The sequence below is a fragment of the Stegostoma tigrinum genome, chromosome 10, assembly GCF_030684315.1.
Source record: "Stegostoma tigrinum isolate sSteTig4 chromosome 10, sSteTig4.hap1, whole genome shotgun sequence".
NCBI classification, from domain to species: Eukaryota; Metazoa; Chordata; class Chondrichthyes; order Orectolobiformes; family Stegostomatidae; genus Stegostoma; species Stegostoma tigrinum.
This window is the reverse complement of record NC_081363.1, coordinates 91851227-91874294: the sequence shown is the minus strand read 5'-3', so window position 1 is coordinate 91874294 and position 23068 is coordinate 91851227. Positions and strand designations below refer to the sequence as shown.

At 43.2% G+C, this 23068-nt stretch overlaps 1 protein-coding gene and 1 long non-coding RNA gene across 6 annotated transcripts in view; one reads left to right on the top strand and one right to left on the bottom strand.

Annotated features, from left to right (window-relative positions):
- LOC125455388 (uncharacterized) overlaps positions 1–23068 on the top strand; it is a 38144-nt gene that overhangs the window by 4018 nt on the left and 11058 nt on the right. Inside the window, exon 2 of the long non-coding RNA XR_009446268.1 lies at positions 21955–22139. This is a non-coding gene — a long non-coding RNA (uncharacterized LOC125455388). The remainder of the gene's footprint in view (positions 1–21954; positions 22140–23068) is intronic.
- Positions 18993–23068, bottom strand: part of LOC125455386 (coiled-coil domain-containing protein 32) — a 36360-nt gene continuing 32284 nt past the window's right edge. For 3 of the 5 annotated variants that reach the window (XM_059649398.1, XM_059649394.1, XM_059649397.1), the window contains one exon: positions 21587–22804. The gene's annotated coding sequence lies outside the window, so the exon portion shown is untranslated. Of the gene's footprint in view, positions 20807–21586; positions 22805–23068 lie in introns of those variants that run through there. The other 2 variants (XM_059649395.1, XM_059649396.1) reach the window with 2 other exon arrangements.

The following is a 23068-nucleotide window of genomic DNA, read 5'->3' as shown; positions in this document are numbered from 1 at the left end:
AGGTTTGTAAGGCATGACCTACCCCTCACAAAGCCGTGTTGACTGTATTTGATCAAGCCATGCTCTTCCAGATGGTCATAAATCTTATCCCTCAGAATCCTTTCTAACACCTTGCAGACGACAGACGTGAGACTTACCGGTCTATAATTGCCGGGGATTTCCCTATTTCCTTTCTTGAAGAGAGGAATTACATTTGCCTCTCTCCAGTCCTCAGGTACGACTCCAGTGGAGAGCGAGGATGCAAAGATCTTCGCAAGTGGCGAAGCAATTGCATTTCTCGCTTCCCAAAGCAGCCGAGGACAAATCAGATCCGGGCCTGGCGACTTGTCAATCTTAATGTTTGACAAAATTTTCAGTACATCAGCTTCCTCTATCTCTATCCATTCCAGCATGCACACCTGCTCTTCAAAGGTTTCATTCACTACACAGGTCGTTTCTTTCGTAAAGACAGAAGCAAAAAACTCATTTAGGGCTTCCCCTACCTCCTCAGGCTCCACACACAAGTTCCCTATGCTATCCCTGATCGGCCCTACTCTTTCTTTGACCATTCTCTTATTCCTCACGTAAGTGTAAAATGCCTTTGTGTTTTCCCGGATTCCTTCTGCCAAGCCTTTCTCGTGCCCCCTCCTGGCTCTCCTCAGACCATTTTTGAGCTCCTTCCTTGCCTGCATGTAATCCTCTCTAGCTGAACTTGACCCTAGCTTCCTCCACTTGTCAAGTGTCCTTTCGCCTGTGAACAGTCTACTCCAATCAAGTTTTGTAAGTTTTTTTTCTCATATCAATGAAATTTGCCTTACTCCAATTCAAAACTCTAACATTTATGGAAGGCTTATCCTTTTCCATAACCATTTTGAATCTAATAGAATTATGATCACCAGACCCAAAGTGTTCTGCCACGTTTATTTCAGTAACTTTCCCTGCCTTATTGCCCAAAAGAAATCCAGTTTCACTCCTCCTCTTATAAGAGCATCCACATATTGACATATTTCTATCTGAGATCTGTGACATTTTTTTAGAACAGTACAGCACAGAACAGGCCCTTCAACCCACGATGTTGTGCCGACCATTGATCCTCATGTATGCACCCTCAAATTTCTGTGACCATATGCATGTCCAGCAGTCTCTTAAATGTCCCCAATGACCTTGCATCCACAACTGCTGCTGGTTAGTAGGTAGGAAATGGAGGTGCGGCTTGAGGTGGGAGGAGGGGATGGGTGAGAGGAAGAACAGGGAGGCAGGGACAAGCTGTACTGGTTTTGGGATTGGGTGGGGTGAGGGGACGAGCTGGACTGGTTTTGGGATGCACATGTTGGTTTTCATCTGCACTAATGTCATTTGCCCAGAAAAAATTATGCATGCTTTCTAATACTGTGCCTATTCTTCAACAGCAAGAGTCAAGCTTCCCAAATATTGGCATGTTCACTCTTCAGGAGTGTGCTTTTTATTTGTCGCTACTGAAATAACTTCAGAGAGTCTGGTATCCCATCACCAAGTCACCCTTTATTTACATGTGAAGAGTCTTTGTCACTGATCCAGCTCCATCAGAGCCAGCTCTCAGAATGAACAGGATGTCTGCCACTCCTGTTCTTATCTGTCAGCCAGAGCTCCTTGATTAACCAGAGTAACAGCCCCAGTCAGGGAACTCATATTCTACTATGTCCACCCAGTTGACCTCATTATATTCACTATACCTTTATTCTGAATTGATGCCCTCTTTTCCTAGGCTCTCCCACAAGATGAAACCACCTTTCTGCATGGACCCTGTCAAGTTCCTGAAGAATCTTCTAAGAAAGTCACCTCTCATTCTTCTAAACTCCAATGAGTATCAGCCCAAGCTAATTAACCTCTTCTGAAATGACAGGTCCTCCAACCCTCCTTTGGACTGTGTCCAATGCCAGCATATTAGTTGTGGTCTAACAAGTGCATTAAATAGTTTTATTAGGGCTTCCTACTTTTATACACCATTTCCTTTGAAAAGTAGAGGGAACAAAGAACAAAGAAAATTACAGCACCGGAATAGGCCCTTCAGCTCCCCAAGCCTGCGCCAATCCAGATCCTCTATCTAAACCTGTCGCCTATTTTCCAAGGATCTGTATCCCTCTGCTCCCTGCCCATTCATTTATCTGTCTAGATACATCATAAATGACACTATTGTGCCCACATCTACCATCTCCACTGGCAATGCATTCCAGGCACCCACTACCCTCTGTGTATAAAACTTTCCACGCATATCTCCCTTAAACTTTCCCCTGTCACCTTGAAATCGTGACCCCTAGTAATTGAGTCCCCCACTCTGGGAAAAAGCTTCTTGCTATCCACCTTGTCTATACCTCTCATGATTTTGTAGACCTCAATCAGGTTCCCCCTCAACCTCTGTCTTTCTAATGTAAATAATCCTAATCTATTCAACCTCTCTTCATAGCTAGTGCCCCTCCCATACCAGACAACATCCTGGTGAACCTCCTCTGCACCCTCTCTAAAGCATCCACATCCTTCTGGTAATGTGGCGACCAGAACTGTACGCAGTACTCTAAATGTGGTCGAACCAAAGACCTATAGAACTGTAACATGACCTGCCAACTCTTGTGCTCAATACCCCAACTTTCAATTAGAAGAGGCCAACTTTCAATTTGACTTCCCTATTACCTGCTGAACTTGTAGAATAGACTTTTGCGATTTACGTACAAGAACTCCCAAATTCCCCTGTACTGTGGTTTTCTGCAGTCTTTTGCCATTTGAGCTGCCTTCTTGAACCACTATAATCCATGTGCTGTCAGTAGACCCACAAAGCTGTGTGTAGGGAGTTCCAGGATTTTGACCCAGTGACAATGAAGGAACAGCGATATAGGTTGAAGTCAGAATGGTAGGTGGTGTGGGGGGGAATTTGCAGGTCATTCCCATAGAAAACAGCAGAAGTAGTAGGCCATTTGGCCCTTTGAGCCTACTACACCATTCATTATGATCGGGGTTGATCATCCAACTCAATACTCTGTTCTTGCTTTTACCCCATAACGTTTGATTCCTTTAGCCCTAAATTCGATTTCCAGTTCCTTCTTGACGTCAGACCATGATTTGGCCTTGTCTGCTTTCTGTGATAATGAATTCCACAGGCTCCCCACTCTTTGCTAAGGAAATTTCTCCTCATGTTTGTCTTAAATTGTTTACCCTCCATCTTTGTGCTGTGACCCCGGCTGTGTTCAATCCCATCATTGGGACTATCCCTCCTGCATTGACCCTATCTAGCCCTGTTTCTAACAGACTCCCCCATTCATTTTTCTGAACTCAAACCAATACAATATTAACAGATTCAAATTCTGCTCATACACCAATCCTGCCGTCCCCAAGAATCCGTCTGAAGAACCTTCAATGCACTACCTCCATCGCCAGACATCCTACCTTTGATAAGGAGGCCAAACAGCATGCAATACTCCAGGTAGGGTCTCATTGAGGCCCTGTATAATTGCAGCAAAACATCCCTGCTCCTGTACTCAAATCCTCTCGCAATGGAGGCCAACATCCCATTTACCTTCTTCACCCCCTGCAGCACCTGCATGCTTATTTTCAGCAACTGGTATATCAGGACACCCAGGTCATATTGCACCTCCCCCTTTCCCAATCCATCACCATTCAGATCATAACCTTCCCTCTGATCCCACCTCACATTTATCCACATTATACTGCATCTTCCGTGCGTTTACCCACTCAGTCTGTCCAAATCACACAGACTTCGCTGCCTCCCCACTGCTTAAGCTCTTATCTAGCTTTGTATCATCTGCACACTTGGAGGTTTTACATTGAGTCCCCTCAATTAAATCATTAATATATATATATTTTGAATACCTGGGTCCTAATACTGATCCCTGCAGTACCCCAGTAGTCACCATCTACCTCTTGGAAAGAAGATCCATTTATTCCTACTTTTTGTTTCCTGTCCGCCAACCAGTTTTCTATCCATTTCAATACACTACCCCCAATCCCATGTGCTTTAGATGTACACACAAACCTTGCATGTGGGACTTTGCTAAAAGCCTTCTTAAAGTCCAAATAAACCACATTTACTGGCTCCCCCATCATCAACTCTATTAGTTACATTCCCAAAGAATTCCTGTAGATGTGCAAAGCATAAGTTCCCTTTCACAAATCCATGCTGACTCTGTCCAATCCCGCCACTGTTTTCCAAGTGCTCAGCTGTGAAATCTTTTATAATGAGCTCTAACATTTACCCCACTACCAACATTAGGCTTACAGGTCTAAAATTCCTACCTCCCTTTTTAAAGAGAAGGGTTATATTTAGCTACCCACCAAGCTGCAGCAACTGTTCCTGAGTCTACAGAATCTTGGAAAATGATCCACTGTGTCTATGTTCACATCCTTAAGTACTCTGGGATATAGATTACCAGGCCCTGGGAATTTTATCAGCCTTCGATCCGTTAATGTCCCCAACACTGTTTCTCTACTAATGCTGATTTCCTTCAGTTCCTCCCTCCCACTAAACACTGTAATCCCAAACATTTCTGAGATGTTACTTGTTTCCTCTTTTGTGAACACAGAACTGAAGTAAGCATTTAGTTAGTCAGCTATTTCTTGCTCCCACTTTCCTGTTTCGAACTGTAAGGAACCTATCTTCACTAATCTTTTTATCTTCACGTATCTATAGAAACTTTTAGTCAGTTTTACAGTCTGATTTTCTACATCTCCTTTCTTCACAAATTCCCTTGTCCTTCTCTGCTGAATTCTAAACATATCCCATTCCTCAACTCTGTTGTTTTTTTGAAGATAACACAGTGTGGAGCAGGAGGAACACAGCAGGCCAGGCAGCATCAGAGGAGCAGGAAAGGTGACATTTTGGGTCAGGACCCTTCTTCAGAAATGTTATAGTTGAAGTTTATGACATACAATCCAATTTTAAGGTCTTAGCAAAAATTCGTAGCTCGGATTGTGGATTCAGTTGTTTGTCGCCTCAATGCACTCACCGACGAAATTCAACAGGCCGTCAGACAAATGGTAGTCCCAGCACCTAACTGTAAAAATGAATTAGACACCTTCAGTATGACAGAGAGAAAGGCGTTAGGAGGACTGAAGAAGAATAAAAACATCATAATCCTATCAGTGGACAAAGGACGAATGACCGTGGTTCTGAGCAGAACAGACTACATCAAGAAAGCACAGGCGCTACTTGCAGATACAATCACATTCCAACAGGTGGCGTTAGGCCCCCACACCACAGCTAGGGAACAGGATAACCAAGAAACTTAAACATGCAGGGGAGATCACCCACACCAACTACATCAGAATGAAATCTGATGGCGGACCGAAGATGGAGAGAAAAGAAGGTAGGTGGAGAGGAGAGTATAGGTGGGAGATAGGGAGGGGATAGGTCAGTCCAGGGAAGACGGACAGGTCGAGGAGGTGGGATGAGGTTAGTAGGTAGGAAATGGAGGTGCGGCTTGGGGTGGGAGGAAGGGATGGGTGAGAGGAAGAACAGGTTAGGGAGGCAGAGACAGGCTGGGTTGGTTTTGGGATGCAGTGGGGGGAGGGGACAAACTGGGCTGGTTTCGGATGCAGTGGGTGAAGGGGAGATTTTGAAGCTTGTGAAGTCCACATTGATACCATTGGGCTGCAGGGTTCCCAAGCGGAATACAAGTTGCTGTTTCTGCAACCTTTGGGTGGCATCATTGTGGCACTGCAGGAGGCCCATGGTGGACATGCCGTCTGAGGAATGGGAGGGGGAGTTGAAATGGTTCGTGACTGGGAGGTGCAGTTGTTATTGCGAACCGAGTGGAGGTGTTCTGCAAAGCGGTCCCCAAGCCTCCGCTTGGTTGCCCCAATGTAGAGGAAGCCACACCGAGTGCAATGGATTCAGTATACCACATTGGCAGATGTGCAGGTGATCCTCTGCTTAATATGGAAAGTCATCTTGGGGTCTGGGATGGGGGTGAGAGGGGAGGTGTGGGGGCAGATGTAGCACTGCCTGCGGTTGCAGGGGAAGGTGCCGGGTGTGGTGGGGTTGGAGGGCAGTGTGGAGCGAACAAGGGAGTCACAGAGAGAGTGGTCTCTCCGGAAGGCAGACAAGGGTGGGGATGGAAAAATGTCTTGGGTCTTGGGGTCGGATTGTAGATGGTGCAAGTGTTGGAGGATGATGTGTTGTATCCGGAGGTAAAGGCAGCTTAGGCATAAATCTAAGCTAGATTTATGCCTTACTAACCACTTCACAATCAACAGACAGATATACAAACAGATCAACAGCACATCAGTGGGATCACCCATCACAGGCCTCATCATAGAAGCAGTGATGCTGAGATTAGAAAAAACAGTCCTTCCTGTAACCCAACCGAAACTGTGGGTATATTATGTGGACAACACATTTGTAATAATCAAATGCACAAAAGTAGAAGAAACCCACCTCCCCAACCATTCTTGATAACATGCCTCTATGGATATCAGTCCTGTTCCTGCGCAGATGGAACCATCCAGTTTCAACTGGCTCCCCCAGAACTAGGCCCAATGTCCCAGGAATATGAAACCTGACCCCTTGTATCATCTCTTCAGCCATGTATTCATCTAATGTATCCTGCTATTTCTGTTCTGACGACCACATGGTATCCTCAGATCGCTACGTTAGAGATCCTAATTTTTAAATGTACTTTTTAATTTACTATTATCTGCTTTCAGGACCTCGGTCTTTTTAAAAAATATCTATGTAGTTTGCACCACCATGCAACCACTAGCAGTTCATCCTCCCCTCCTCAAAATGTTTTGTAGTTGCCCTATGACAACATTGACCCTCACATCAGGGGTGCAACATTCTATCCTGGAGTCTTAATTGCAGTCACCAAACTAACTGTCTATTCCTCTTACAATTGAATCCCCTATAATGATTACATTCCCGCTCTTTTTACTCTTCCACTATGCAGCAAAGTCAACCATAGTGCACCAAATTTAGCTAATTCTGCTATTCCCCTCAACAGTGTCCAAAGAGGTTTATCTGCTTTGCAGGGTATAGTCACAGGAGACTCCTGCACTGCTTGCCTGGTCCCTTTGATCTTTGTGATGGTCACCCATTCTCTTCGTCCATGGTGTGACTGCGTCTCTGTACATATTATCCACAATGATCTAAGCTTTGTGCATGAACCATAGCCACTGACAACAGCTGTGAATACTGGGCTTCCAGGAGCTATAGATAGAGACACTTCTTGCACAAATGCTACCGTTGACTGACTTCTCACATTGAGAAGAAAGGGCACTCTGTAGCTCTGACCTCTCCTGGCATTACTTAAATTGAACTTTTTGGAAGATGCTTGATATCAAATAATGTTAATTACTCTAGGGTTCTTATTCCTGGTTCTATATCACTATAGAATTTAGTCCTTACAAACTATAAACCACACACAACAAAAAAAAATCAATTAAAGCACCTCCCCTCACCCCAGCACTGAATTCCCATTGTGCTCCAATATCCCAGAAATACACACGCACCATCTATCTGGCAGTCTCTCACTGAGGATGTGTTCACTCCCAACTGTATCTGCTGCCCGTGTCCCTCGAGATAGAAGTGGTCACGGGTTTGGTAGGTGCTAAGGAACCTTGGTGAATCCCTGCACAGCATCTTGTAGATGATCCACACTGCTGCTCAGCTCTCCAGCATCTTGGGGAGCCGAGAGAACATCCTATCAAAGTGATCTTCCCTTTCTTCATTCATTCAGTGGGGGAGTGGACATTTTTCTGAAATATTTTCCCTAGTTAAAGCAGTTATGTATTCCTGAATAAAAAAAAAAACCCGACACCCACCACCCCACGTGCGTGCGCACGCGTGCACACACACACACCTTTTCTATTGTTCCTACATCACCTAAAACCTGGAACATTGAGCTGCTGGTTTTGCCCATCTCACAGACAAGTTTCTGTCATAGCTATGAGTTCATGAGCTTTTCCTTTAAACTCCTTGCATTGAAAAGAAAAGTTCTTCAGAGTTATCACATATTTTGACTCTCTCATTTTACTTTTGGAGTTGCTGTGCTCCCCTCACATTCAGAACCTTCCTCATCAATCCTTCTGTTTACACTGCTACGAATAATTCCCCAACTCCCCCTCTCTGTCAGTATAAAGTCTCCCTTAATGGAATGAGCAAAGCTCCTTGCTGAGATATTGATCCCTTTCCAGTTTACATTAGACCCATTCTTTTCGAACATGTCTTTTCCATCCCAAAAGGCATTCCAATTGTCCAAAAACCTGAATCCCTGAAAAATACACCAGCTCTTCACCATCAATTTATCTCCTTTAACCTTTTTCTCCCTACCTCGTTTGGCATTGGGAGTAAACAAGAAAGTACGACTTGTCAGGTTTTGTGTTTAAACATTTTACCTAACCGGGCAAATTCAATTTGTGCTGCTTTAATCTTTTCCCTAAAAATGTCATTGCTATCAATGTGTAGAATAATTTCTGGCCTCTTAATCTCACCCTTAACAACATACCCGAAACGTTTAGAGACCTCCTTAACCCAAGTACAAGGCAATTAACAAACCATCCAAAATTTACACTCACTGACGCAGAATCTCCTGTTTAAGCCTCTGACGGGAGAGACCCCTACAACAATAATTCTGTTAAATCTTCTGAAATGCTTCGTAACACAAGAATCATTCCAGTGTCCAAAAAGTGACTGGCTCATCCATTTTCCTCAGAGTCTCTGTCCTTCAGCAGTCCCAAAAGCTGAATATCTGGCAGAGGGATAGCCACTGGAGACATTCTTACTTATCCTAACAGTCACACATCTATCCTAACAGTGCTGGGTCGTGGAGCCGAACACATGTAGGACTCTGATGAAGCTGCTGGTTCCATTAATGAAGCCCAAGATCCCATACAGTTTCCTCAATGCATTTTGATTATGTTCTCCCTCCGATTAAAGATTTGTACGTAGTAAGTCCCCGCTCCCTGCTTTTTGCCTCTGTGCCATTCAAATATATATTCCTCTTCCACGTTGTTTCCCTCAAAATGCATAAACTCACTGTGTGTTCTAAAGAAGAGATGTTTTCCACTCAAAACATTAACTGCGGCTCCACTATTCCTGCCGCGTAGAAAACAGTGTAGTACAGCAGCGGAAGAAGCCCTATGGCCCACTACGTCGATTCCAATATTGATGCCATTCTGAAGTAATACAATCTGTCTGTGTGTGATCTATATCCCTCTCTTCCCGGCCTGTTCATATGCCTGCCCTATTGCCTCTTAAATGTTGTGATTAATCATTTCTGCTTCTATCACCTCCCATTGTGGCCAGCTATCACCTTCTGTCTAAGAAATGTGCCTCACACACCTCCTTTGAACTTTCCCCCTCTCACCTTAATTCTGTTGCCCCTAGAATTTGTCATTTTCACCCGAGGGAAAAGGCTCAGACTATTCACTCTCTCCCCATCAGGTCACCCCTCAGCCACTGACTCTGTAGTGATAATAACCCAAGTTTGTCCAAGCCAGGCAAAATCCTGGTAAACTTCTTCTGCAACCTCTCCAAAGCCTCCACACCCTTCCTGTAACGTAGTGATTGAAACTGCACACATCACTCCAAAGGTGGCCGAATTACGACTTTATATTCGACCCTCTGACAGAAGAAAGCAAGCATGCCATGGTCCTCCTTTACCACTTTATGCACATGCACTGCCACTATCAGAGAGCTATGGACTTGGACCTGAAGACCCGTCTGAATATCAGTGCTACACTGGGTCCTTCCATTTATTGTTTATGCTCCCCTTGCAATTGTCCTCCCTGAATGCATCACCTTAGAGGTCTGTGTCTGTCTCTGTGTCTGTTTTGTATATGCATGTACGTATATATTTTTCAAAACAACAGAGGTCTCAGCTCTGATCCTTGTGGAACAGCACTAGCCCCGACCTCCAGTCAGAAAAATACACTCCACAATTGTTGATGGGTGAAATATCAAACAGGAGTCTTGAGTTCCGTGTTCAGCAGCACAAGTAACCTTAGCAATGTGGAGCTCCTTAGCAATGCATTGTGGGAGAGTTTCTGGTGCTGTCTGCCTCCCCCCACCCCCCCCCAACCAAGTGCAGTATTTTTATACATTTCACATTACAGTAATGACATGCAATGTTAGTGTAATTGTTAGCCACATTTGCCTAATCGATACAACCAGTCCAGTAAACACATGGTCAATGGCTCGACAGAACCTGGTGCTCCCACAATCAGTTGATGTTTACCTGATTCTTTTATTATTTGCCTTTAGAATACCTGTTGTTCAATCACATTTCAATCCTGACAGTTTTATACTCCATCCCAAACATTTACTGGCTGCACCACATTAATTACCAATAACCTCAACACTCCCTTATCACAGAGGACTCTTCCAAATTTTGTGTTGGGCTTTATTTTCGCTGTTAACTGAATTCATAAAATTAGAAATGATATTAATTTCTACTACTTATTGTAAGTTCTTTAAAATAAACTCTAATTTAAGGTTACTACAGTTCTGTGACAGCTGACAGATTGGGAACAGCCCCTCTCTCACTTGGCCTGAGAAATCAAACAAACGGTCTCTCTGACTTGCAGTTCCAATTACAAGCCCCAGCACTCAAATGCGGCCAGTGAGTTTTGAACCAGTATTAAATTCATGGATAAATTTTTAATGTCCCTTCTCTATACACCCTGCATCACTAATTTTCTTTACTGAGTGAGACAGCATCTATTCAAATTCCACAGATGTGAGTGACATTCAATCTCTTCACAAATTTACCTAGTCATTAAAAGAAACTCACTTGTATTCTTCAAATTTCTAGGCGACATAACCGCATCTTCACTCTATTTTGTAATCTGTCTCTGTCACTTTTCCGTTGAATACTGGGTGGTTATCTCTTTGCAGTCCTAATTACTGTGTTTTTACAGCCGTCTTTTGTCCCCACTCCGGGCTATGGTGCTTTTTAGAAGTTGTGTTGACACCATTTAATGCTTTATCTTTCCTGTAATGAAATTGGCCTCATTTCAGTGCCTACAAACATTTACTCAAGAAACTTAGCTAACTCTTTGACAACAGTTTGTTGTTTGCCTTTCTAATTTACAATTAACTGAAAAGCTCAGAATACTGTGGTATTGGACTTCTCTTTTTCAATTTTACTAAATAACAAACTTGAGACTGTGGCTTAACTTGGCTTTTCAAAAATGTCCCTAACTAAAACGCTTACATGTTTAGAACTACCTGTTGACAGAAATTACAGAGAATCTTATCCAATATCTCTGTATGGGGGGTATAAGTCTGGCTGTGAAAATCTGTGATGCACATCTGGAAGTTCCTTTTGACCATTTTAGGTCAGCTAACATCCCCAAAAAGCCATTTTACGTCAACTTTAATCATTGGCCACTCCAGCAACTCGCTCCCTAAGCACTTGACTTAAACACTAAGCAGGCCTATGTAACTTATGGGATATACTCACTCTCTCTGGTGTTATACCTAATGGGGAAACCCTTCAGTTCCCAAATTTCCCTATGCTGTAGCCCTTTGGTACATCATTGTTCTTACACACTAGTGTTATGAACACAACACAATCAAAACATTGAATTGTATTCTTCCTATTACATGGGATATGATCTGGATCCAGGGTGTGTATTTGGGTAATCAGTTCCCAGTCCTTAGTCTGATTTATCCAGTTTTGTTGTTTTTAATTCCCAGTCCACTTGAGCTGCAGGAGTTTAAACCTCCTTTGTATGTTCAGACCACTGATTAACTTCTTCAGCTCCTTCCACAATCTTTCCCCAAACTGCATTCACATGTAGAATCGGTGGTAATTCCATTGCCATGGACTGTAATGGTTCTCAATCCACTTCATGTTGCTGGTTGGTCAGATGAATCACTGCCTGTCTTACCGGCTCAGGGCCGGTCTGTCCACTGATGGTAATGTTCTTTGTTGGGTGCTGATAGCAATATTGACTTCGCGTGGCTTTGATCCTTCCTTTAATAGCTGGCTGCCATCGCTAGATAATACATTGATCAGACCAGGGTGTACTGCAAGATGCTGCTTGGCCTGCTGTGTTCATCCAGCCTCACATTTTATTATCCTGTACTGCAAGAAGGACCAGTTGTTCACCAGTAAGTAATAGGTTGTGTACAGTTGCTATAACTTACAAAACCACAAGCTGTAAATCTTTGTCTGGTCATTTCATTCGGACGTGATCAGTGATCGCCTCCTCGGTGACACCTCATTAAGTCAATTCCCTTTTTTGTTTTATTATGATAACCACGTGAGTGGGTGTGTCTTTTCGTGATATCCAAGTCCCTTCATGGTATCTCCTAATATTGTGGACCTTCTTTAGGGAGTACATTATGATTGTCCCCAATTTTGGGGATGTGTAACATGACCCTTATACAATATCCCTCCTCATCAATGTTCTCAGTACCCAGTAATCAGCTGGCAAGGGTTAAACTCCCAAGTGTCCCAGGAATATGTTCCCTTCTACTCATTCTCACAATTGCTTATTAGTCACCCATCTGGGGATTTGGTGCACGTCCAATTTCATCAGATTAGTACTGATCATTGTCAACAGCCAGCCGCTGTAGGTTGTGCATGTCTGCATGATATGTCCTTCCTTAGACGTGTGAGCCAGTCGGTCAGAGTGAATTGGCCATGTTTTACAGAGGCTTCAAAATTTCAATGGCATCTAATATAACGCGGGAAGTCTTTCTGTCGAGCTGACCTGTTTTAGCCTGATCTTGATAACCTCTGCCTGCAATTCTATGTGCCTTCTGCAGACTCTGAAACTGCTCATCTATTGTAGCTCTCCATCTAATGTGTTTACTGTCACTATCACCTGCTCTTTCTATTTCCAATGATTCTTTCTTTGAAAGTCTGCAGACCTTTCTCAGATTTAAACCCCCTCCTACCCAGCTGTAATCGTAAGAGCTTGGAAGACAATAGTTCCGTGGCAGTGGAACACCACTCGAGCACTTGTACTTCCTGTCAGGTCAAAACCTACATGCTCAAGCTTATATCCTGTGACAACAGTCACACTTTTTCCTGTATGTTCCGCGACTGACCCAGACCAGAGATCCTGCTGGCCTTCACAATGTTTCGGTTCAGAGGTGAAAGTTACAGTCTCCGGGCTTGGGCTCATGGCCACATTTTCACTTGTAATGGTGACATTGGTAACACATGGTGAGAATCCTTAGACCCTATGTAAAGTGTGCCACCATGCAGCCTGTTTAAACCAATTACGAACAATTTCAATTCTTCCCCTTTCAGGCTCATACCTACACTAAATCCAAAGCAATAAATGAGCATGCAGTCTGCAGGTAACATAAATACTCTGGACTCATATTGCCATTCCACTTTGTCCACACACAAACCTTACTGGTCTTTGTCCTAATCCCATAATTCAGGCTTGATTATATGTAATACTTATTGGGGTCCATATTAATCAATTCACTTGCATTCTTATTTCAGTTCGCTGCATGCCTGCCATAGCCAGCTTCACCACTTCCCTTTCCATACTGCCACAAAACACATTTCCATCACTATCGCTCCGAGAGTCACGCCCTGCACACGATTCACAATGTAACCTTCCCATTTCATTGTCTTATATGCAATCAAACTTCCCTTCCTCTGGTTCAGTTGCTTTAAGAATCCATGAATAATTCCCAAAGTGGGTGATGGAGGTAACCATTTACAGTTTACTGATAAGCCTGTAAAGAACAGGAACCCAACACAACTTGCCGTAAGGGTTAATGATCGTGTTTGGTCTTTGTATAACTTCAATTGGGACCACTGCTTCCACTTTGGCCCTTGCTTTAATATCTACAAGAGTGCATATCTCACTGTAATAATCACTGAGTAGGGTCTGACCCATCATGGTCACAGTGCCACATGATGGGATAATATTTTCACCAGGACCTGATCTCCTGGATTAGGAATGCCAGGTCGGATGTTGCTATGCCCCCTTTCCCAATCTCTGATTCTCTGTCCATCTACAACTTCCTATCTCAGCTCATGCAGCTGCTTTGCCAGTTCTCAAATTGTTTCGCCCTATTGTTTCCTTTGCACATTTCTGGTCGTTTCCTTCCATGTTCTCCCGCAGCTGCATAGCCTGTCTAGTCATGAATTCAAAAGGGGTCAGCCTCAGTCGCTTTGCTGGGGATAACTTCAGTTTCATTAGAATGGTGAGGTGTCCTCTGAAACATCCTTGCCTTGTCTCTGTCAGGGTCTGAGACCAGTTTTCAGTGTTCCGTTAATTTGTTCGACCTGAACTTTGGAACTGGTATGGGAGATGGAATCTCTGTTCGGTACCTAACAGCACACATACTGTTTAACTACTTTCCCTGTATATGTGACCCTTTTCCAGAATCTGCAGGGGAATGCTTCCACCCACCCAGTAAATCTAAGGTGAAGCGGCCATGCTAAATTACTGATGGTGTGCAGGGATGTACAGGCTCAATCGGTTAACCATGGTAATTGTGGGTTATAGGCATAGGGTAGACTGGGTCCCTCTTCAAAGGGTCATTGTGGACTTGGTGGGCTGAATGACCCATCCCGAATGTAGGGATTCTATAATCTATGATCTATGGAAAGACTGGATCAACTGGGTTAGAGACCGGATTGACTGGGCAAGTACTCATTGGAATTTAGTAGAATGAAGGGGGATGACATAGAAACATAAAATCCTGATGAGACTGGGTGGGCTAGTTGCAGGAAGAATCATCCAGATGATGAGGAAATCTCAAACTGTGGGTCACAGTCTAAGAATAAAACATTCAGGACTGAGATGAGGAAGAATTTCTTCACCCAGAGTGTGAACCCGTGGAATTCTCTCCCACAGAAAGCTGTTGGGGCCAATTAATTTGATATATTCGAAAGGGAGCTGGTCGTTTACCTTGTGGCTAAAGGGAGGAAGGAGAATGGAGAGATAGCAGAAATGGGTTACTGAGATTACACAATCAGTCATGATTCTATTGAATGGTTGTGCAGGCTCAAAGGGCCATATAGCTTACCCCTGCATCTACTTTTCTCTTTCTGTATGTTTAGACCTTTCAGCATTTATTTTTTCTGGGGGAGGGGCCCATTGAATCCATCTGCAATTGTTCCCAAGAGCCCTCTGGATTATGGCTGCTGTCTGCATTGAATCTTGATTGTTTTCCCTGACTGTGTGTGTGCAGACTACATGTCTTTGTTAACATTTTATTATATCACTCCCCATTCCAGGTCACCACCAGCAACGAGCCATCCGATTTTGCATTTTATCCCACCCAGTATAGGACAGCCGATGGTATGTGGTGGCACTATCTGATCCTATGTCTTCCTGATTCCATCTTGCCCTCTCGTTGCCCCACCCTTTTCAGATTCACGTTTCTCGTGTTGTGGGGCTGTTTCTTGAAATGTCTTCCAACTTTCTTCTCTTCCTCCAGTAACTACAGCCACTTCCTCAAATATCTATACTGTCTCATTTAGTATTTTAGCTGCCTGACCCACGTGCTCATTGCCCTGTTGTTGTGGGTTTTCTCCTTTCCTGTGAGCTCTAATCTTCATCACTGCTGCTTCAGTCACAAAATTAGCTGTTTCCATCAACTACTTAATCTGTTCTTCGTGCTGTGTGTGGCACCCAGACCAGTTGACGTATCCTCGCTGAGCCCAGGCCAGTGTGTGGTCATGAACTATACCAAAGACTTAAGGACTGTCTGTGTATATGTTGACTCTCTGGCTCCTGGCTGATCTCAGAGCTTTTAGCAGTTCTGAAAAATTTTCACATTATTCCTCCAATAATTAAACAATCCTCAAGTTTGTCTTACTCCTTTCATGGTGTGAGACTGGGTAGTTTAAAATCGCACTCTTTTATTCCTCTGGGACTATCCTGTGCCCCTACCTGACTGATATCCCAGACACATCACTCCCTGTCGTCCCAACTGCACTTTCCGTGGTTTAATTTTAAGCCCTACCTGGCTGATGTGACTCAATACTCTGAAGATCTGGATATGTTCTTTCTGACCGACTGAGGTGTTGAGGTCTTGATAAGATCAATTTTGCTAATTCCATGAGCCATACATCGGTGGAATTTGGCTGGACTATTGTGGAATTGCTGAAACAACTGCGACCATGTATACTGTTTTCCTCAGAGTAAACAACAGCTTATTCTGGGATTCCAGGTCCACAGGTACGGACCTGGAATGAGACAGTATCCTGTTGCGATTTAAGTACAGTGTGGATTTTGCTACTGTAGGATACTCTTCAGTGACAGATGTGTTTTGGGAGGTATAATCAATAGGGAGGCTGTTTGAGTCATAAGGCTTCAGTGAATTAGTTTGGGATGCTGTCAGTCTGACTGTTACCTACTTTTGCCAGTTGTTCATGGTCACAATTACTGCCTCCTCAGCCCCAGCTTTGATGGGGTACTGTTTATGTGGTGGACTGAGAGGGCCCTTGATCTTTTACAGGGTCGATAGATAATAACCCATATTCCCTGTTTGAGAGTGGGTCCCAGATGTAACTCCCCAGATTGCCTGACTGCCCCAGTCTCCCTGCAGTGTAGCTACTCTGGAGATGCAGCCTGTCTTTTTCCTCCTGCCCCTGTCCTGGCCCGAGGGTCCCCCGTCATAGTTCGGGTTTCTACAGCGTTAGGTGCTCCCCATTGTTTTCAAAGATCAACCCGCAGAATTGTCCTTATCTCATTTTCACACGTCACGTTCCCAATCTGCATCCGAAAAGGTTCACTTCATCTAGCTTCCTCGGTTCCTCCTCCTCCACGTTTAATTTCAGTGGTTGGGTGGTGAGGGTCAAATCTGTACGGGTATGTTGGTTTAGTTTCTGTCAATTGTCACAGAGTCATAGAGATGTGTAGCGTGGAAAGAGACCCTTCAGTTCAAGTCATCCATGCCAAGCAAAGATCCTAAATTCATCTCGTCCCATTTGCCAACATTTGGCCCATATCACTTTAAAACCTTCCCATTCATAAGCCCATCCGAATGACTTTTAAATGTTGTAATTGTACTAGCATCTACCACTTCTTCTCGCAGCTCATTACATACGTGCACTTTCATCTGCATGACAATGTCGTCCCTGAGATCCCTTTTAAATCTTTCCCTCTCTACTTAAACCTATTCCCTCTCACCTTAAACCAATTCCCTCCAGTTTTGGACTCCCAACCCTGGAAAAAAGGTCTTGACTATTCACCCAATCCATGGCTGTCATGACTGACTAAGCCTCTCTAAGCAGCCCCGCCCACTCCCCGCTAGCCTACAACATTCCAGGGAAAATATCCCCAACCTATTCAGCTTCTCCCTTCAGATCTAGCCCACCAATCACGGCAACATCCTTGTAAATATTTTCTGAACCCTTTCAAGTTTCACAACATCCTTCCTGTAACAGAGGGATCAGAATTGAATGCAGTGTTCTTAAAGTGGCCTGACCATTGTCCAGTATGTCTGCAACATGACACACTAGCTCCTAGATTCAAGGTACTGACCAATAAAGGCAAACGTACCAAATGCCACCTTCACTACCTTGTCTTCCTGCAACTCCACTTTCAAGAAACGATGAGCTTGCACTCCAAGATCTCTTTGTGCGGTAACACTCCTAGGGCCTTACCATTAAGTCCATAACTTCTGCACTGATTTGCCTTCCTAAAATGCAACAACTCTCATTAATCTAAATTAACCTCCATCTGCCACTCCTCAGCTCATTGGCCCATGTGGTAAAGGTCCTGTTGTACTCTCAAGGTATCCTTCTTCACTGTCCTCTACACCACTACTTTTGATGTCATCTACAAACCTATCTCCTATATTCACGTGCAAATCATTTATATCAATGATTTTAAAAAAACAACATCCTATTGTCCCCTGTTGTCTGTCCAAGCTTTAACTTTGATCCATAATGGTGCGATAGGCACTGCCTTCTCATACTTCCGGGTCATCCCGCCCATAATTGTCCCTCTGCCCATAAGTGGGTGTTTTGTCATCCGACCTGTTTGAGTCAGTAACATCGTCCTCACTGCCTTTTGAGTAGATGAGTTCACCAGGTGCCTCCCCTACTATAACTATCATCATGCCCTCGTGTGAGAGTCACCACCTTTGCTTATTCCCATTCTCTTTGGCCATATTTCTGATGGAGGCTGTCAGAGTTACAGCTGCAGTCTCATGTTTGCATTTTTTTGTCTATTCGACCAGGGTTTCTGCTCTGGTTTTGGAGCATCCAGGTCATAACCCTTCCTGATTATCTTTGTAATCAGTCTCTTTCTGCAATCCAGTACAATTTGTAACAACCACACCTCTGGGCCTCTTTTATCACCATCCCTAGATACGATCCATTCCGAACCCAGTTTGGTCGCCTTGGGTACATGCCTCCCCTCGAGCTCCACTTTTCCACCATGATGTTCTGCTGTGTCACTTAACCCCTCCCAGGTGCGGGCTAGGTCTATCAGTTGCCCACTGAATTCAGCACAACTCCCTTCTCACTCTTATTTCTTTTTGTACTGCCAAGAGCGATTCTGGGGTTTGCTGTCTCCCTAAAGTGTAGTAAATATTAAACATACTTACATGATTAGGATCCACACAGATGATAACTGACTGATTTACTGTTGTTGAAGGAGAAATATTAAAGAGGGGTCTTGAGACAATGATTTGATATTCATGGAGCCTATTAAACTGTACAGTGAAATATATTTACTCTAATTCATGGATTTGATAATGAAACATATTCGGTGATTATTAGACTACAAAAGAACAAAGTGTGACTTTTTAAACTTCACTTAATAATAACTTTGATTTTCTCTGTAGAGCTGGAAAGTAGACTGATTATTGAAGTGATATTAATGTGATAACAGCATAGAACCATTAGGTACTAACTGCAATTCATGAGATAAGCAATATGATTGTTTGCATTGATTCTTGTATTGAAAATTCAATCTTGTTTCATGCTTGTTAAATATTACGCTGTTTGTTATAATTCAAGAATACAGTAACGAAATGATGGCAGTAAAAAATAAACTTTAATTTTAGTTTTACTGTTATAATGGACCAATCCAATAATTGGACATACAGTTGGATGACTGCACTGTAAACTGTTAGATATATAACATTGGCTCTGAGAAAAATAATTTGGTTTACAAGGTGTTCTATACTAGGAATAATTAAAAATTAATTGTGATTGTGAATTGGCCACTAAAAAGATAATTACTGCAATTGGATAAAAATATTTACATTTTGCTCAGATAATTGGAACAAGGAACTTACAGGTTGTAAATGTGTTTATTCAACAGAATACACAAGAGATATTCCCCCCCAGGAACTAATTATACATACATAGCTCAAAGTAGCTTGAGATATACATAGAAGCCAAATGATCAATGAATTGAGAAAGATTCCATAGTTATATCTGACAGTTGAAAAGTCTAAATATTAGTAGTTACACGTTCATGTTCAAACAAGCAGCGTGCAGATCAAAGATAAACCTTAGACGGACAGTAGGGGACAAAAGGACACTTTTTTGTGATTTACACAAATGATTTGGATGTGAACCTCGGAGGTAGGTTTGCAGATGACATCAGAATTAGTGGCAGATTTTCATGTTGGGATGCATGTCTGTTTAACTATAATCTGTTCTGTTCTCCGTGTAAGAGGGTCTTGTTTTGTGTGATGGACTGTCACAAACAGTGTAATGTCCCTGAGAGTCCTGGGATCAGGTTTCCTTTGTCTGCAAATCAGGCGGCCAGTAAACTATACACCTGTTCTTCTTACGTGAAGCAGAGATTCAATTCTTAGCGAATAATTGGTAGATACTGAAGTTATTTCACTCAGAATGGTTTCTAGCATGCACCATCAATCAGTGTACCTGATAAGTTATTTTCTGAACAATTCCGATCTCTGTCAGTCTGATGGTACATCTTGCTTGTCAGTTTTATGAGAATTCACTCCTTTGTTTCTGAGCTATTTTTGTCAATGATTCGGTATATCTATTGCTTCACTGTGTCGAGTCTCAGTGTCATTATGAGCCAGTTTCAACAGTTCGGCCCACTAACTTACCCCTGTCTCATTGCATTGTACATATTTTTAGCATTATCTTATTAGCAAATTCTTTTAATAAAGGGACAAGGAGTGAGTTTTTTTTTAGATGACATTTTCTCTGCTTAATATTTTAATTTTAAAACATAAGACGATGGCTTCTATTTGTGAGAGGGTCGTGTTGCTGTGTGCAACAGCCTGTCATTAGTGGGATTATGCTCCCTGCAACACAGATTTCTTTTGCCTGCAAATTACGCATGAAGTTATTTGAGCACCTGGAAAAAGGATGTGTTCATTGCAGTGCGATTTCTATCAATGCACTTTGTGGAACCTTCTGAAGCCAGAGATACAGAAATGTGTGCAGATTTGTTTTCCTCACTTAAGGAAGCACACATTAGCATACGAGTGATTGTAACACAGGGGCAACAGATTTATTCTGGGAACTGGGGATTATAATGAGGTGCGACTAAGTTGGCTAGCGAGTTTTGAGAAGATTTGTAGCTCAGGTTGAGGTTCTGGATGTGAGTTTGCTCGCTGAGCTGGAAGGTTAGTTTTCAGACGTTTCGTCACCATTCTAGGTAACATCATCAGTGAGCCTCTGACGAAGCGCTGGTGTTATGTCCCGCTTTCTATTTATCTGGTTAGGTTTCCTTGGGTTGGTGATGTCATTTCCTGTTCTTTTTCTCAGGGGATGGTAGATTGGCTCCAAGTCCATGTGTTTGTTGATGGAATTCTGGTTGGAATGCCATGCTTCTAGGAATTCTCGTGCATGTCTCTGTTTGGCTTGTCCTAGGATGGATGTGTTGTCCCAATCAAAGTGGTGTCCTTTCTTATCTGTACGTAAGGATACGAGTGACAGTGGGTCATGTCGTTTTGTGGCTAATTGATGTTCATGTATCCTGGTGGCTAGCTTCCTGCCAGTTTGTCCAATGTAGTGTTTGTCACAGTTCTTGCAAGGTATTTTGTAGATGGACATCCATTTTATTTGTTGTCTGTATAGGGTCTTTTTAAGTTGGCTAGATTTAGATATCCTATATTGCATGTGAATAAGGAGGTATTCTGTTTGAACTGTATGTTATTACCAAAGACATTGACAGGCTAAATGTTGGCAGCTATCTTTGCTGATAGGAATGTAGCATAATGGATCAGTTTCAGAGCGGTAGAGCAGCCTGATTGACTGAGATAAGCAGAAATGTCTTCACTCAGATACCTGTGAATCTGTGATCATTTCCACCTCAAGAACTGAATCGCTGACTATATTCCAGAAAAAGGTTTGCAATGTTTGCGATGCTCAGGGGATCAAAAAATGTTGCAAAAACTGGATGAGTGCTAAGAAGTCAACAATGATGTCACTAAAATGAACAGTGGATGCTGGAAAATTGAAACAAAACATAAAATGCTGCAGAAACGGAGCCGATCTGGCAAAAAAAGGGAAAGAGAGAACCAGAGTTCAAGTTTCAGGTCTGATGTAACTCTTCTTCAGGACAAACAATATTGTTAAACTGCAAGTCAGGCTCCAGGTGCTAAATAATGTAAATCTGACCCAGTCTCTGAAATTCTTTTGCAGGGGGTGCCTGGCGGAAGGTGTCAGTGTTTATGGGGAGGGGTGCGCCTGGGGGAAGGTGTCAGCATTTATTGAGGGTCCCCAGGGAGTGTGTGAGTATTTGAACAGTGCCTTTGGGGTATTAGAGGATTCTGGTTTGCAGTTACTTGGCTGATGTTTCAGTGGCTCCCAGACCTGTGATTCTGAACACAGGACGGACTTATGGGGATGTGAATGAGGAGACTTTAGACAGGTATTTAAGGGCAAAGGAATCTCTCTTTATTTAGGTGCATTAATTATAGTTTAAGAAATGGGTACCTCAGTAAATTCTATGAAGTTAATACCATACACTATGAATACAGATTACCACTATGAGACATTATTTACTGACACACAAAAAACAAACATTGACAATGTCTGCCTGAATTCCTCCCAATAGGGTCCCAGTGAACTGCTACCGATGTCGAAATTTGGGGTCTCGGGGTTTATGCTCCCATCCCAGAGTGTGGTTTTGAAGTCCCAATGGTATTCTGGATCACCATACCTGGAGCCTGGATGAAGACTTTGGACTGTGTGGGTTTTTAAGTTTGGGTTGTGTTAGCTGATGTGCTAAGGCATGTTTTGGTGAGTAGCCGTTTCTCCTCACCTTTCGATTTGTGAGCGGGTTTTCAACTCAGGTTGTGACTGAGGACTCGTGTCTTCGGTGAAATCAGCGATTGATCGTGTTTGTTTGTGTCTGGTTTGGATGGTCTGGATCAGGTTCTTGCTGTTGGTGTTTTCGGTTCAGAAAGACCCGTGTTCGGAAGCTTCTTGTTCAGATTCCTCTTCCCATGAGATCGGGGCTGGCAGTTATACTGACCGAGAGTCCCATTATCTTCACACCAGATCTGTAGTTTTCATTCTGCTGAATGAATAGATTTGAATGTCTGGTGTCTCTGTAGGCTCCGACTGTCTGTGCTGCATAGCCCGAGCTGTAAAAGCTGTCTTGGATCATTTCCTGCTATCTCTTGGATCGGGGTCTGTTGGTTTCAGTCAATCCTCCTTTCAGAGAGGAGGTGCAAAATGGGAGTCCAGGCTGAACAATAATTTTCCGAAGAAGGGTCCTGGCCCGAAATGTCAGCTTTCCCTGCTCCTCTGATGCTGCATGGCCTGCTGTGTTCATCCAGCTCCACGCATGTTATCTTAATAATCCCACACTCAGTCTCTGCTCCCAGGCATGATGATTGTGTTGTGTATTTCTCACAGACTCAGTTCAACTGTCTCTTTGAAAAGCTTGGAAGTCCAGGATTCTGCCCAAAAACACACAGTTCGTTGGAATGTTTCACTATTGGTGATTGTTACTGGGTCCTGCATGCATCAGTAGTTGTGCAGGTTTTCCAGTGAGTGTGTGAGTATTCACAGTGAGCCTGTGGTTAATGAGTCAGTATCTTTCGAATTTTTCCAGTGATTGTGTGGAGTGCTATTTACAGAATGATCACTCGGAACTATCTCAGTACCCCAGGGATTTTCTGGCGAGTTTGTCCTCACTGCAGTGACTGAACAGTATTTAAAGT